This window comes from Anser anser (genome assembly GCF_964211835.1).
Source record: "Anser anser genome assembly, chromosome: 7".
Classification (NCBI taxonomy): domain Eukaryota; kingdom Metazoa; phylum Chordata; class Aves; order Anseriformes; family Anatidae; genus Anser; species Anser anser.
Window position 1 is genome coordinate 7,245,583 of NC_139727.1, and position 13,540 is coordinate 7,259,122.

The 13,540-nt window shown below is 36.1% G+C and overlaps 1 long non-coding RNA gene across 1 annotated transcript in view; it reads left to right on the forward strand.

Moving 5' to 3' along the window:
- Positions 1 to 13,540, forward strand: part of LOC310902288 — a 455,554-nt gene that overhangs the window by 166,420 nt on the left and 275,594 nt on the right. Inside the window, exons 6-7 of the long non-coding RNA XR_014586613.1 lie at positions 12,550 to 12,628; positions 13,127 to 13,262. This is a non-coding gene — a long non-coding RNA (uncharacterized lncRNA). The remainder of the gene's footprint in view (positions 1 to 12,549; positions 12,629 to 13,126; positions 13,263 to 13,540) is intronic.

The following is a 13,540-nucleotide window of genomic DNA, read 5'->3' on the forward strand; positions in this document are numbered from 1 at the left end:
ATGAATTGAGCAACAGAGAAGGGTGACAGAAACTACATTCCTAGGAGTTTGAGCAAGAAGCTTTAATGTAATTTTACAAAAGAACAGTGATGAGTTTGAGTGTTCTTCCCTTTCCACTGACATGAAATTAAGACCTTTGGAAGGTAAAAGCAAAGCTGGGAGAAATGAGTTTCAAGGCACTGAGGGGTACACAGTTAAAGATATAAGATCTGGGAAATGTAGGTTTTTTTTCATTGTTTTCCTTTTTTTTCAGGCCATTTCCCACATCCCCAGTGAGTGCCACACTGCTCAGGTGAGATATCATTCTCCCATAGCTTGTTCAAAAATTCCCTCCTGACCCCAAGAAACCAACCGTAAGTCTGTAAGGAAAAAATGCAGATAGATTCTCATTACTACAGATCAAGCTTAAGTTAGTGGAATATAGAATGGAACTGGAAACCACTGAGAACTTGGATTTCTAGACCAACTTGGTTGCCTTTGAGTTTAATATGAATAGACGAACTCAAATTATCCAGAAAAAAAAAACAATTAGGGAACTTGTTCCTCTTTTTGTATTAAATCTTTAGTTACTTTAACCAAGAAATGCCCAGAAGAATGGAGATAGTAACAGAAGATTCCCAAGTTGTGGAAACCTTTAATTGTCTTTGGCTTAAAATCTGACAATAAGTTCTGTTAAGTTTTTAGTTTCTCTGAATACACATGCTTAACCTAATTATACATTATTTTGTTTTCGAAGACTATTTTCTTTGATCTAATTTCTGAAGAGTGTCTTTAACTGCTTGTGATCTAATTATATGGTAATAATTACAAATTGTTCTGCTTACAGCTAAATGTTCTGTCCTTAAATCGTACCTTTCACCTGCTTTTCCTTACTAAGTATGATCTCAAATTACCTATTTTCTTTTTTTTTTTTTTTTTCCTACATGCTGTTATTTAGAGATACAATGGTTGGTTGCTTGCTGCTTTCATTTTAAATCAAAATCTTTACTGAGAATGATTTTATTTGTAATGCAGCAGTGGGGACACCTGCTCTTGACATGTGAGAATGCTCTGATGACATAACCAGCTACCAATAATAGAAACTGCACACTGGGCCTTCATTGTAAGCCATGTGATGCTTCCACCGCACTGCCAAGTCAAACATGGTAATTCCACACACTGAGAAATTACTGTTCTCCAGAGAGGGAGCAAGAGAGCAAGTCAGAAAGATTCCTGGTTTTGAGTGCTGTGAATATCCTGATGTAACACAGTCAGCTCTAGTGTGAGGTGTTTCTTCTGTATTGATGCTCTGCTTCTAGACTAATGGGAAGAGTTTTAATGTGTTCTTTGTTTAAAACAAAGTGTGGCATGTTTTGAAAGGACTAGAATTGCAAAAGTTAAGGGAAAGCGTTTACAAAAGAAATAGTTTCAGCCTGTTATTGACATACTTTGTTTGGGCATTACTTTATTTTAATCCGATTCTTAAACCCTGTCCTAGTGAGACTGTTGTATTACACAGGGCCCACCACTGCAATTAATATCCCTCTGAACACTTCTGTGCCAAACTGACCTCTGCAGGGCCCACAGTTATTTCACAGTCTGCACTGTGAGTGAACAGGTGTGCGGAGTATTACATTTCTCTAGGGAACGATGCTTTGCTGTCCTGGAATCTGCATTCAGGCACTCTCATGTACTGGTTTGTTATCTCCTGCTAGCCTGATGCTGTCAGTGTCTGTGTCACCCCTGTACATCTATGCCCTGTTTGGAGATAATCCATGGTAAAGCTGTGAAGCAGATCTTTGATTTTTCCTTTTTTGCTTTGATGTTATTTTTGTTTCCATTAAGACCAGTCTGATTTCTGGAGATCTTCATTAAGATCAAACATACAGTTTCTCTCCTTGAATAGCAACTGTGAAAATCTTCTTCCAAGCTGCCATCATGGCTTGTCACAAATGGGTTGCCTGAGTTATATTTGGTTTACAAGGCGCGTAAATGACAATAGAATTTGTCCTGCTGTCTGGCATATCAGCGCTCTGGCAGATCTGTTCTTTTCATAAAAAGATCAGAGTTACTATGTCATTTTCTGCAAGAATGATTTTCTCACCTAGATGTTATAGTTTCACAACTAACTGCATTTCCAGTTTTTTGGAAGCTGTACAACATCCTGCACACTCTTGATTTACATACCAGGTGTCAGATATGGAAAGTTTCTGCACTCCACAGCAGGGAAAATGAGAGAAAGGAGTTTACAAATGTTTCAAGATGGAAGGAGGCTGAGAAGATGATTCTTTGAAAAGATCCCCTAGTTCTTTTTCTCACTTCTGCTATTTGCAAATTTGCTCATTTTAAGTAATTTGTTATTCAGAATTGCTCAGCAATGTTCCAAGCGAGTAAAAGCCTCCGGCCTGTACCTAAATGACAGTCGCCCCGTGTCGTTGCTGGTTGTTGCTCCTAGCGCTGTGTTTCCATGGCAATTCGCTTGGGCGCCGACTGGCCAAGAGTGCCTAACAAAGCGCGGGGACACTCTGATCAATTCACTATGCTTTCCACACGCTGTGGTGAATTTAAAACGTTTTTCCCTCTGAAAAGAAGAAAGCTGACAGGCTTACATAAGTTTTAGGGGGGTTGTGCAGAAGTCAGCTGCTGGCCCAGAAAACAAGTTTACTTTCCTCAAGGAATGAACGCTGGTATACTCATTCCTGCTCATGCCTGTTGCGGTCAGTTTCAGACAATTAGATATTGTTCACACAGAGATGAATATATGCAGGGCAAGGAAACAAGGAATCAAAAATAACTTTGACTCACCAGATTGTTTTTGTTCAGTTTTGCCAACATTCATCTAGCTGTAAACATTGTCATTTTCTAAAGTACACCTTCACTGAGGTGAATAATGTAACTGAGAAACATTAAAAAGCAGTAAAAAGGAATTTAGGAGGTTCTCGTGCTCTTTTTTGTTAGCAAAGAAAACTGCTGATCAAGAGGTTTAATGTTTCTGTTTTATATCTGCCAGTGGATTTCAGGTGGTACCTTTCTGTTTTCTCTTCATCATCTCTTGCTATATGTGAAGCTTTATTCTGTGCTTTTTATTCTGTGCTTAGCAATTCACCTTTTTTCAAGCTGGTATCTTTCTAAACCCAGTAACAATAGGAAATGAAGCTAACTTCTTCTCAACAGTTCAATTCCACCTGTCATTGCAGTTCATAGCACAGGGATAGCTGTCATGGGATGCCACTCTGCTAAGCTACCGCAGGAAGCTCTAGGAAATCCAAACAAAACATTATGCCAATGACATCAAGGGACAAACAGCATCCTTGTGCCATGCATCATTCCACAGAGTAACTTAGTACTTAGCCACTTAGTAAAATGTCACTTAGTAATACACTTTCAGAAACAAAGATTTGAAGCCATTTATTAATCAATTTATTAGTTTCAGGTGCCTACAACATGAAACAGTGTTAATTAGTTATGAAAAACAATAATTGTTCTTAGGGTATTTTATATGATTTTAAAATGACCAGAGTACACATGCTGATGAAAATGAATGGTAACTGTGAATTCTCAGACCCATCAGCATTAGGAAATAACTAGATTTGTTTCTGTCTACCTTGGGATTTTTGCTTTTGAATGAAGTGGGATAAAGACCCTCTCACCACAGTTGGTAAACACAGCTCCAGCAACCTGCGTATACCATGTTTGAATTTGCTCTAAAAGGGGAAGGATGGGTGATTAATTTGCTATTTCTGTTAGTGTGTTTTCAAAAATATAAGTAAAATACAGTGTTACACATTGTGGACTATTGAAGCTAAGCTCCAGCTTTTAAGTGCTTTCAGCCCTAGTGGTGTAACTATAGAATTTTTTTGTTCTCTGAGATGTCATCTATACAGTATCAGTACAAAACTGTATGAAATTTGGTTGGCTGAAATAAGTAGGTGTAAATAGGACCAAGCTTTAATTACAGCCAATGCCTCACGTGGTTTCTTTTAATGTGAAAGAAAAATCTTTTTACCAGAACCCAACTATTAGAATAGTTTCTAGAAGGATCCAACACAAGTTATTTTGGGATGTCTTTGATACAAGGGAGTGGAATATTGAAGGATGGCAGCTAGCAGGGTAAACTACGCAAGAAGTATGCAAAAACATGCTAAGGTCAGAACAGAAGTCACTAGGAAGTAGGAGCACACCAAGGGAAGAAAGAGATGTTGTTGAGACATAAGTCAAAGGGCTCTGAAGAGAAATTAATTTTGTAAATTAAAACTTCAGCATCATACAGAAAGCCTGTTCCTGATGGTCGCAATATTGCATTGCAATATTAGTTAACTGTTGCTAGTTTTTTGTGAGTAGGTAGGTATTTATTACTAGAGTATTCCATGGCACAGAACTGTCATGTTTTTGCTGATAGTTTTGATTGAGTTGGATTATTAGCTTCTTGTTTGTTACTTTATCATAACTTCACAAAAAATTCTTTGATCATATGACTTCTACCCTGGAGATAAATAACATGTCACCAAATTTTGGAGTTTTTATATTATTTTGTATTATTTTTTCATTTCATTGAGACTCAGTTACACCTTGCTATGAAATATAGGGAGCTTTATCAACTTTCTGTATGTGTGAAGTTTTTTTGTAAGTTATCTGTTCCGGTTTGAAATTAGCAATAGTTTTCAAAGTGAAAATTCATGCCAGAGATATAAATTAACATTTTGTTAGTGTAATAAAATAAAGAAGCTGTAATGCCAGTTGTTTTGATATTGTAAAACCTATCTGAACTAGGATTGGGTTGAAACATGCCGCTGGTTTGCGGAGTGGTACATCTGGAATGATTTCCTTGAAGTCAGAGTTGAACAGACCAGCGCAGAATGTCCTGGGCATGGAAGCGTATTCCAGCTCCTTAATGCCAGAATAGCCCATCTTAGCCCATCTCAGCACCACCCCCCTGATCTCTCATGCATAGAGCTGTACCAAAAAGAAAGGCACAGACCAGGTTTTTCCCAATGGCTGAACAAGCTTCAACTGCTCAAACAGCCCTTTAAGACCAGGAGCAAGCAGGCCCTCATAATGATGCCCATAGGTTCAGCTATTTATGATGGGGTTTCTCAGCTTCTGGTCAAGGTGGGAAACAATATTTGAAGCTTCTTTACTAGACTTTTGATGGTCCCAGCTTACCTTAAGATGAGAAATTAGCATGTAGCCCATTATGGATAGCAATGATGTCTTTCTATTTGTTTGTTATGTTCAGAAGCTGCATTTAACAAGATCTGTGGACTCATTCAATTTGTAACAAAATAAGTTCAGCTCCAAATTACCCAGCACACTGCTTATTTTTATTTAACTACATCATTTTCCATTGTGCTGCAGGGTATATTTTGCAAATTATGTCACTTCCAGTTACTCTCTTGAGTCTGACTGATGTTAAAGCACTGACCTGAGATGCAAAGTCAAATACTAAAAAGCAAAATAACATTGGGTTCATCACTGCTAGACTCAAAAAAGATATCTGAGAGTGTTCCATTAGTCCTGAGCCCAGAGGGTTTCAGGGAGATGTAGGATTATGCTGAATATTAGGTAGAACTACGAAAAGCTTAATGAGTAGTTTTCCTGTTTGGTTGATTTTGTCATAGCTCGGCTAGAATTCTTTTGAAAACTTGAATCTTTACTTTGTAAGTGCCTAATGTCATTAAGTACTTTGCAGAGAAGTATAAAGAACACTGGAATTTTTTCCTCTTTTTTTTCTTCCCCTGGAGGCATACAGTTTTTTGCAGACTGTAGGGAAGATGAAATATATGAGTAACTACAGCAAAGAGTGCACCTAGAGATGCATAAGGGCTTCAGATGTGCTTGTTGCTTGACTGGTAATGCAAGAAGAGAGATGCATCTTGCTGCCTTACCCCCTTTCCTTTACTGCAAAACAACAAAACACTACTGAGTTTAATTTTATACCTAGGTTTTGATGAGTTGAAAGTATCCTGACTGAAAGCTACACTGTTACTAGAAATATTAAGACAACTGTAAGCAGACTTTGCTGCTGCAGAGATCAGAAAGGAAATTTCACTTACCGTGTGAAAGTCTGAAGTGTTTGATGTATTACGAGGTGTTTGGCCACTGCAGGAGACACGCTTCTGGATTTGACAGACAAAAGAAAGGACAGTGAGACAGTCACTGTATTTGTACAGTGTAATGGGTTGTTGTGTAAGAAGACGAACTCATTTGTTTACCGAAGAACGCCATAGATTAGGAACTTCACAGATTTTTGACTCTCATTGAATTCTCAAAGAAACACATGCAAGGTAAAGAGCTAAGTAGCACGGATCCCCATGAATCCCTTATAACTTTTCAAACCAGAATTTCAGAGAATGACCAAATGTGAATGAAAATCACTTACAAAGAGATACGATTTTCAATGAACAATTTTGTCAATTCATTGTGGGATAGGAGCAGCATAAAGCTTGAAGATGCCAGGAGGCATGGCATGACTGGATAAGTTCCCATGGCAGAGACTAGAGATGAAAAAGCTGTATGTTTTCAATTTGGAGGGTAAGGGCTATGTGGTTTACAAGGGGAAGGGGAGATCAAAGAAGAGCATGTCAGGTGGCCCCAGAGGGATTTTTAAATTATAGCAGGGACTGGAGTAATTTGTGAGATGCTTTTAATTTCCTGTGCTACTAGTAGAAGAGAGTTTTAGAATTTTGTATGCCAGAATTGCTGAAGAAGTAGCTAATAGTTATTTCACAGAAAAGAGAAGCTGGATGAGTGGCTAATTTTCAGAGGATTTCTTTGAGCTGATTCATGGAACTACTTTGGCTGAGCTTTGTGAAGATATATTACATGTGTACATGCAAAGTGCTTCAGGATTCTTCAGGATGAAAAGCTATCTATATAAATGCAAGATATTAATGAATGTGCTTCATGCATTTAATTTCTGAGAATACATATGATTCACAACAAATTAGTTTGTTACAGTTCTTCATGCATTTCTTTAGGATTTCTCCTGCAGACTTAAGAATAAAGCAGTTGAATTTTATATGTTTTGTTGAAGGGTAGATGAAAACAAAATCTGTTTTCATTTTCATCAACTTCTAAATACATATTTAGAGGTTTTTTTAGGTGTGTGTATATATCTAAAAAATGCGAAGCTATCACAAACTATGTAAAGACTGTACTTGCTTTAAACTATTATAACCATTTGCCTTTAACAATAACAATTAGAGCAGCATTATATATTATGTTAAAGTTTTCTTGCATTCAGTTTGTTGAAGTATTAAACTAGCTGTTGATGGAGATACCACCTTCCCTGTTTGTGTGAAACTTTTCATTTTCTTTTTCGTAGTTGTTGTGTTGTTGTTTTTTTTTTTTTTTTTTTGGTAATTCAGAATTAGTTCATTGAAAATTTAAAAACCGCTTGGGAGAACATTAAAAAACAGTAATGTTTTTTAATTTAAGTAAAATTTAAAAAAAAAAATTTAATTTAAGTAAATTTAATAAAAGTAATATAATAATATAATAATAGTAAGTAATAATAATAGTAAAGTAATATAATAATATAATAATAATTTAATAAAAGTAAATTTAAAAAATTTAATTTAAGTAAAAAACATAAAAAACAGATTTTTTGCTCTTCCAGTTTATGTTTAGGAACTAGATGTGAGAAGATCAGATGCACTGTTTCTCAAGTGATGGAAGAATGGAAATGATACTTTTAAATCACTTACTGCATAAAAATATTTATTTTATAAATGAATAAAATGCCAATGCAATTTAGTACTTCATTTTTCTTAAGAAACAGATATATTTAAGATGATTTTATGTAACAAATAAAATTTCAAAATTCTTCTCTTATTTTAAGCAGTTTCCAATTCCCACGCTATTGTGGTTGATATGTATGAACTTTTTAAAAATTATTTTCTAGTATTGACGTGTGAGCTTCATATGTACTCTGTAACGTAATAAAACAAATAATTAAGATGTATTTTCCAACATAATAATACTAAGAATAAAACTAAGTAAACATAAAAGTAGTCGTACATAACTGCTAAAATAAATACATATGTAGGAATGCTTCAATGCAGCAAAAAGAAATGCTAAATTTTATCATCTAAAAAGTAGTGAACTTTCTTTGGACAAATGACTGAAACGTAAAAATAGAAATCAAATTATAATTGGTTATTTCAATTAAAGGTTTTCCTGTGAATTTAATTACAGTTAGAAGCAGTGAATTATGTTGCTTCCATTTCAGGCACTGCTGTAAATACCAGTCTAGGGCTGATCTGGTTTCACATAGGAAAATTGTCAACATTGCTTACCTGACATTAGAGAAAATAGGTAGGGGAAAGCACTTAAGCTTGTCATATTTCAGTACAAAACATTCTGGTAGAGCAGCAGATACAGAATTATTGACATGAATTTACCTTTAAAATTTTCATTTTGAAAGCAAGATCATTATGAAATCATCTGCGGTCTTGGAAACGTACAGATTGTACTGTTTATGTAAATACCGGGCAAGAAAAAAGTCAGCTCTCTAGACGTACCGTCAAGAACGCACAATCTATTGCTCTGAAGAGAAAAGCTGCTAGGAGAATCGATGCCAATGTAGTTTATTTTCTCAGTAGAAAGCTCCTGACCAGGGTTCAGCCTAAGTTCAAAGATTTCGTTGCGTTGAAATACAGTATGGTTACACTATGCTACGCTTCGAGGTTATGGATTCATCACCTTAGGCAGAAGATGCATAACTACTTGGCTGACAGACGTACGGCCATGGTGGCTTGGCTTTATCTGGCTTTCATGAATGTTGTGTTTCCTCATTCAGGACTGAGCCTAAGCAGTCTTGTTTATGGCATCTCTACCTTTTTATTTCACTTCTGTGTCTTTTTTTGGAAATAGGTAAGGTATTAAATCCGTATAAAGAGAAATGTTTTTTTATCTGTATATGAAAATGTACCCTGATTAGAATACTAGAACTTAAATTATTCTGATCCAGACAGATTCTTTTTGATATAAGTCCATCAACATGTTACTGTGTGTACTATGTCATGTTTCCTTAGCTTAAATGCTCAAACAGCCATTCCTCTGGTAACTGAAATAAATACTCAGAAAGGTGATGTGGAAATTCCTGCTCAGAGAGGATCTTTGCATCACCTTTCTAAAAGACTGTTTTTCTATACACCTCAGTCATTGAAGGGCTCATAAATATTGGTCTGAAAATGTGAGCAGGAGGCTTCATTCATGCTGGGAAAATGTTGCACATTTCCGGAAATCAATGTATAATTTTAATGTTTGATATGACGTGTGATTGGACTACATACTCTTCTGGATAGTATATTTGACTGTATAATTACTGATGAGGCAACAATACGTATCTGATTGCCATTACAAACAAAGAGTAAGCAGCAAACATAATGCTCTCATGTTCCAAGGGGGCCCTGGGTGAAGAAATGTTTAATCCTTTAATGTTGGAAGTGTTAATAACCAGATAAGAAAATCTCCCTAGAGGTAGTGCAAATGCTTCCTCAAGGCAAAAATCCTTGAATGAAGGGGGGAAGCTCTTGGTGGACTGTTGATCTGAAAATGCACAAGGTCTGTTGTATTCCAAATGTTGTGCCTTTATTCAGAGCTTTGTGCAGCTTGGTGGCAAAGCCTTGTCCAAAGCTCTGTGCACAGAGGTGCTGGCGAGCCAGCTGGGATGGATTCCTGCTCCTTACAGCTGCTTTCACCACTTTCACTGCAGTGTTGAGGCATTAAAAAATATAAAATATTAAATTAGAAGAATGCAAATAAATTTGGATCTAAAAATTGGAAAAATTAAATAAATCAGCTTTTCAACATTAATTATTTTGTAAGTATTTTGCTGTTATTGAAAAAAAATGGAAAAAAAAAACACAAACAAACAAAAACAAACAAACAAAAACTTGACCATAAAGTTATTGAGCTGAATTGAAAATGATAACAGAGGTTGGAGTGAAAATGATTGTTAGAGGTAAATGGTGCCCATTATGACTTGTTTCAACAGAGGAGGTTTTCATACAAGTTTCATGAAGAATTTTCTGAGCAAAATAATTGGTGTTTAAACATTTCAACATAAAGTGTTCCTCCCAAGATTTTGGTAAATAAGAGGTATCAATGTATCATTTAAAGAAGTTAAAATTATTCTTTAATTAATTTTTAATTTAATAATTTTCCATCAGAAATTAATAGCAGTCATAAGTAAGGGAAAAGTAGCCCTATCTAGAAACACTGTCTATTTTGAAATGTAGGATTCCAACAGATTCAAGTCAGTGAAGTAACAGAATTATAAGTATAAACGGAAGGAAGCATCGTAGTACATGTTGGCATTACATACCACCCAAATGAAAGGAGTGTTTATTCAACAAAAGCAACTGCAACAACAGTAATTATTAATAATTGCTTTGCATTTTAGAGCAGAACTAATGGATTGTAAGGGAGTGATTAAAAGGTATCTGTGAAACTGTTCAGAAGAGGCAGGGGAGACCCTGGATTTGTGCATTTTGACAAGTTTGCATTTTGGATAGTTGTGTCAAGATATGACTGAAACTCTAAAAACTCCTTTGGAGCTGTGGTAGTTGTGGTATTTGATGTTTTGTTCTATGTTTGTATTAGAACAAGATAATTAATGTGAAAATGTAATTGTGTGTATGTTTGTAAAATCAAAATTACAGTGTAGTCTAAGCAAAGTTATGGCATTTTTATTTGATTTTCTACAGTTGTTGCTGCATCTGTTTTCAGTTATTTGATGAGAAATGCTAAATGTGTCTTTCAGTGTTTATTTGCCCTGTACTTGGTTCCAGGATTATTTGAGCACAAGAGTAAACTGAAACTTCTACCAATAAGGTTATCCAAACCTGGTCACAAATCAGGTGTCTAAAATGCCAATACATTTTTTTTTTGTTACTATTAATTTTAAATACTAATCTTTATTCATCATCTGTGCCTATAGTTTTGTATTATGTCTATCATTTTATTAGCCAAAAAAATCCCCAAACATGTTTGTTCCAAAACTGCTTCTTAAAAAGAGTTTTATATATTTCCAGCTTTTTTCATTGTTGAAACGTTTAAAATTAACTCTTAAATGTTTATCTTAAATGTAAACCTGCTGTAGATCTGGCACTTCTGAAACATGTTACAGTTTTCTAAGTCCCATGAAGAACTGTAATTTGTAACCTCTCTGATAAACTTGATAGTTAGTGCTGCGATTCTTTAAGCTTATTTTTTCAGATCAAACCAATTACTGGTGGAAAACAGTATTTTTATGTCAGGAAAAGTTGCTCTTATTTCTCTATAAGTACTATCTTAATTATTGCATTCTTCACCGGATTCTTGGCCTGACTAGAAATGAACTTTTTACCCAAAATAAATACGAATACTTAGAGGCTCAGCATTTTGCCTGACTGAAAACAACATATTTGTGTCATGTCAGTTCTGGCAAGGAAGACAGATTAGACATTCTCACCTCCCCCTGCCCCTAGACATTAATTTCTGTGCCTCCATTCATTGACTTTTCATTTGCATTGGTACAACAGCTTTGGAAAATAAACTGCAAGTCAGTTACAAGGATCCTGGTTTATTTATTTTTTAATAAGTAAAAAAGAGGCAAAACCCCCAATACTCTCCAAAAAAGTATAGAGAGTCTGACCTTAAATAAGGATCATTTCAACCTTGTAATACAAGCAGCATTGTAATGCAAACAGCAGTGTAGGTCCAACAGAGGAGGCAGTCACCAGTGGGGCAGGGCTCCGCTGGTAAGATCACAATGGGCATTTTTGGTGTCTGTTTTTTTGTTTGTTTCACTTCCAAATTGGTGCATTGTCAAAATGCTGACTGGGAAGGGAATTGAAGCTTCATGCGTATATAATTATGAATTTTATATAAACAGAAAGACTCAGTGTAAACAAACATAACTATAAGGACAACAGAAGCAGTTCTTGATACAGAAATGAAGGAAAGGAAGTACTGCTGGAGTGGCTGAAACCTATACTAAGGCTTGCTTGGATGAGTCAGGGACATAAGAAGACATTTTTCTGCATTACCTTTCCAAACTTTTTTAATCCTCATGTTTAAAACTGCAAAATATAATGTTTGTTAGGACAAAACAGTGTTTGTTTTTTTTTTCAAAAATCTTGATATCATGAACCTAAAGTCACATGATAGTAGCTAAGATTTAAAAAAAAAAAAAAGAAAAAAATATTAATTGAACAGTAATTAAAAACATAATTTTGTTTTATTAATTGCAGTTCACAGATGTCCATGCAGAAAACAAAATGTGAGGACTTTTTATTGTTGTTAGTGTGGTTCACCTCATCTGAATTTGTAGCATCAATAGCATCAGAAAGTGGGTGCACCTTATTTTACATGACTCTATTACATGTTAATTGCAATTTTGGCTAAAATTAATCCAGTTGGAATGAAAGTGGTTATTGAATCTGATTTTCTATTTTTGGTAGAAGGCAGAATTCAGCTCAACGAAGGTTAACAAATGGAAGATTTATTTTAAACTTTGTAGACAAAAAATAGCTGGATTGGTTTTGTTGGCAAGCTTTACGTAAGACTTTTTGTTTCATTCAGGTCCTGGTACAATGTCAGCTAAGGCCTGTGTAAGAGCAACATGACAGAAGGCTTAGAGCAAATACCTCCTGGTTTCAAGGTATGGGATGCCACAGTTCCACTTCTGGCTTGGCTGCACGCGTGCTACGTGACCTTGGGTCACTTACCTTCTCTGTGTCTTAGCAGCAGTTATAATTCTCCCTATCTCACAGGACATCTCTAAATAAATACGAGGGAGATCAGAATATAATTACAGATGTAGAATTGTCTTTGATAATGAGTTAGTAGTGTGGATTGTTGTCACTGGCCATTAATTGTAAAAATGCTGTATTTTGCTTTCACTGTTTTGGAGGTTATTTTGTGCTGTCATCGTACTCCCTGTACTGTTTTCCTCAAGTGCCTCTCTCACAGGGATATCTTTAATAGACAAAGTAGTCACTTGCCTGGAACACAGGCTGTCTACCTTGACTTTTTACCCAGCTCAGACAACTGATCTCTTGCTCCTGCTCAAGGAAAAGACAAGATTTGTGTGGTGGCAGCTGGTTGTGTCAGGGAGGTATCCCCATGCCCACACTCATGCCTTCCTTCTCCCTTGCAGTTGCAGGGTTAGCCTACCCGTTCCCCCATTCCACTCCTCCCCTGCACAAGAGCCAGCTACCAGGTGAAGCTACCCCTCTGCTTGTCCTGTCTCCAGAGCAGAGGAGCGAAAGCAGGGCTGCTGCACTGTGGGGAAGGTAAGAAGGTACTTCGTGAGCAACAGCACGAATCATTGCTTAGGGAGGAAATGCTGAGGTCTGGTTCCTGGAGGTGGTGGGGGTGAACAGTTCTTCTCAAAACTCAATGTTTTGTCCAAACTTCACTGAACCTTTTTTGTAGTACCCAAAGGCTCTCACCTGATGAGAACTATTGGATAACCAGAATTGTTTTTTTCCTGATTGTAACTGCAGCAGCAGTGATTTTCTCTGTCCAACTTAATTTGAGATTTAGTACTTGCTTTAAAGTTCTGCCCAAT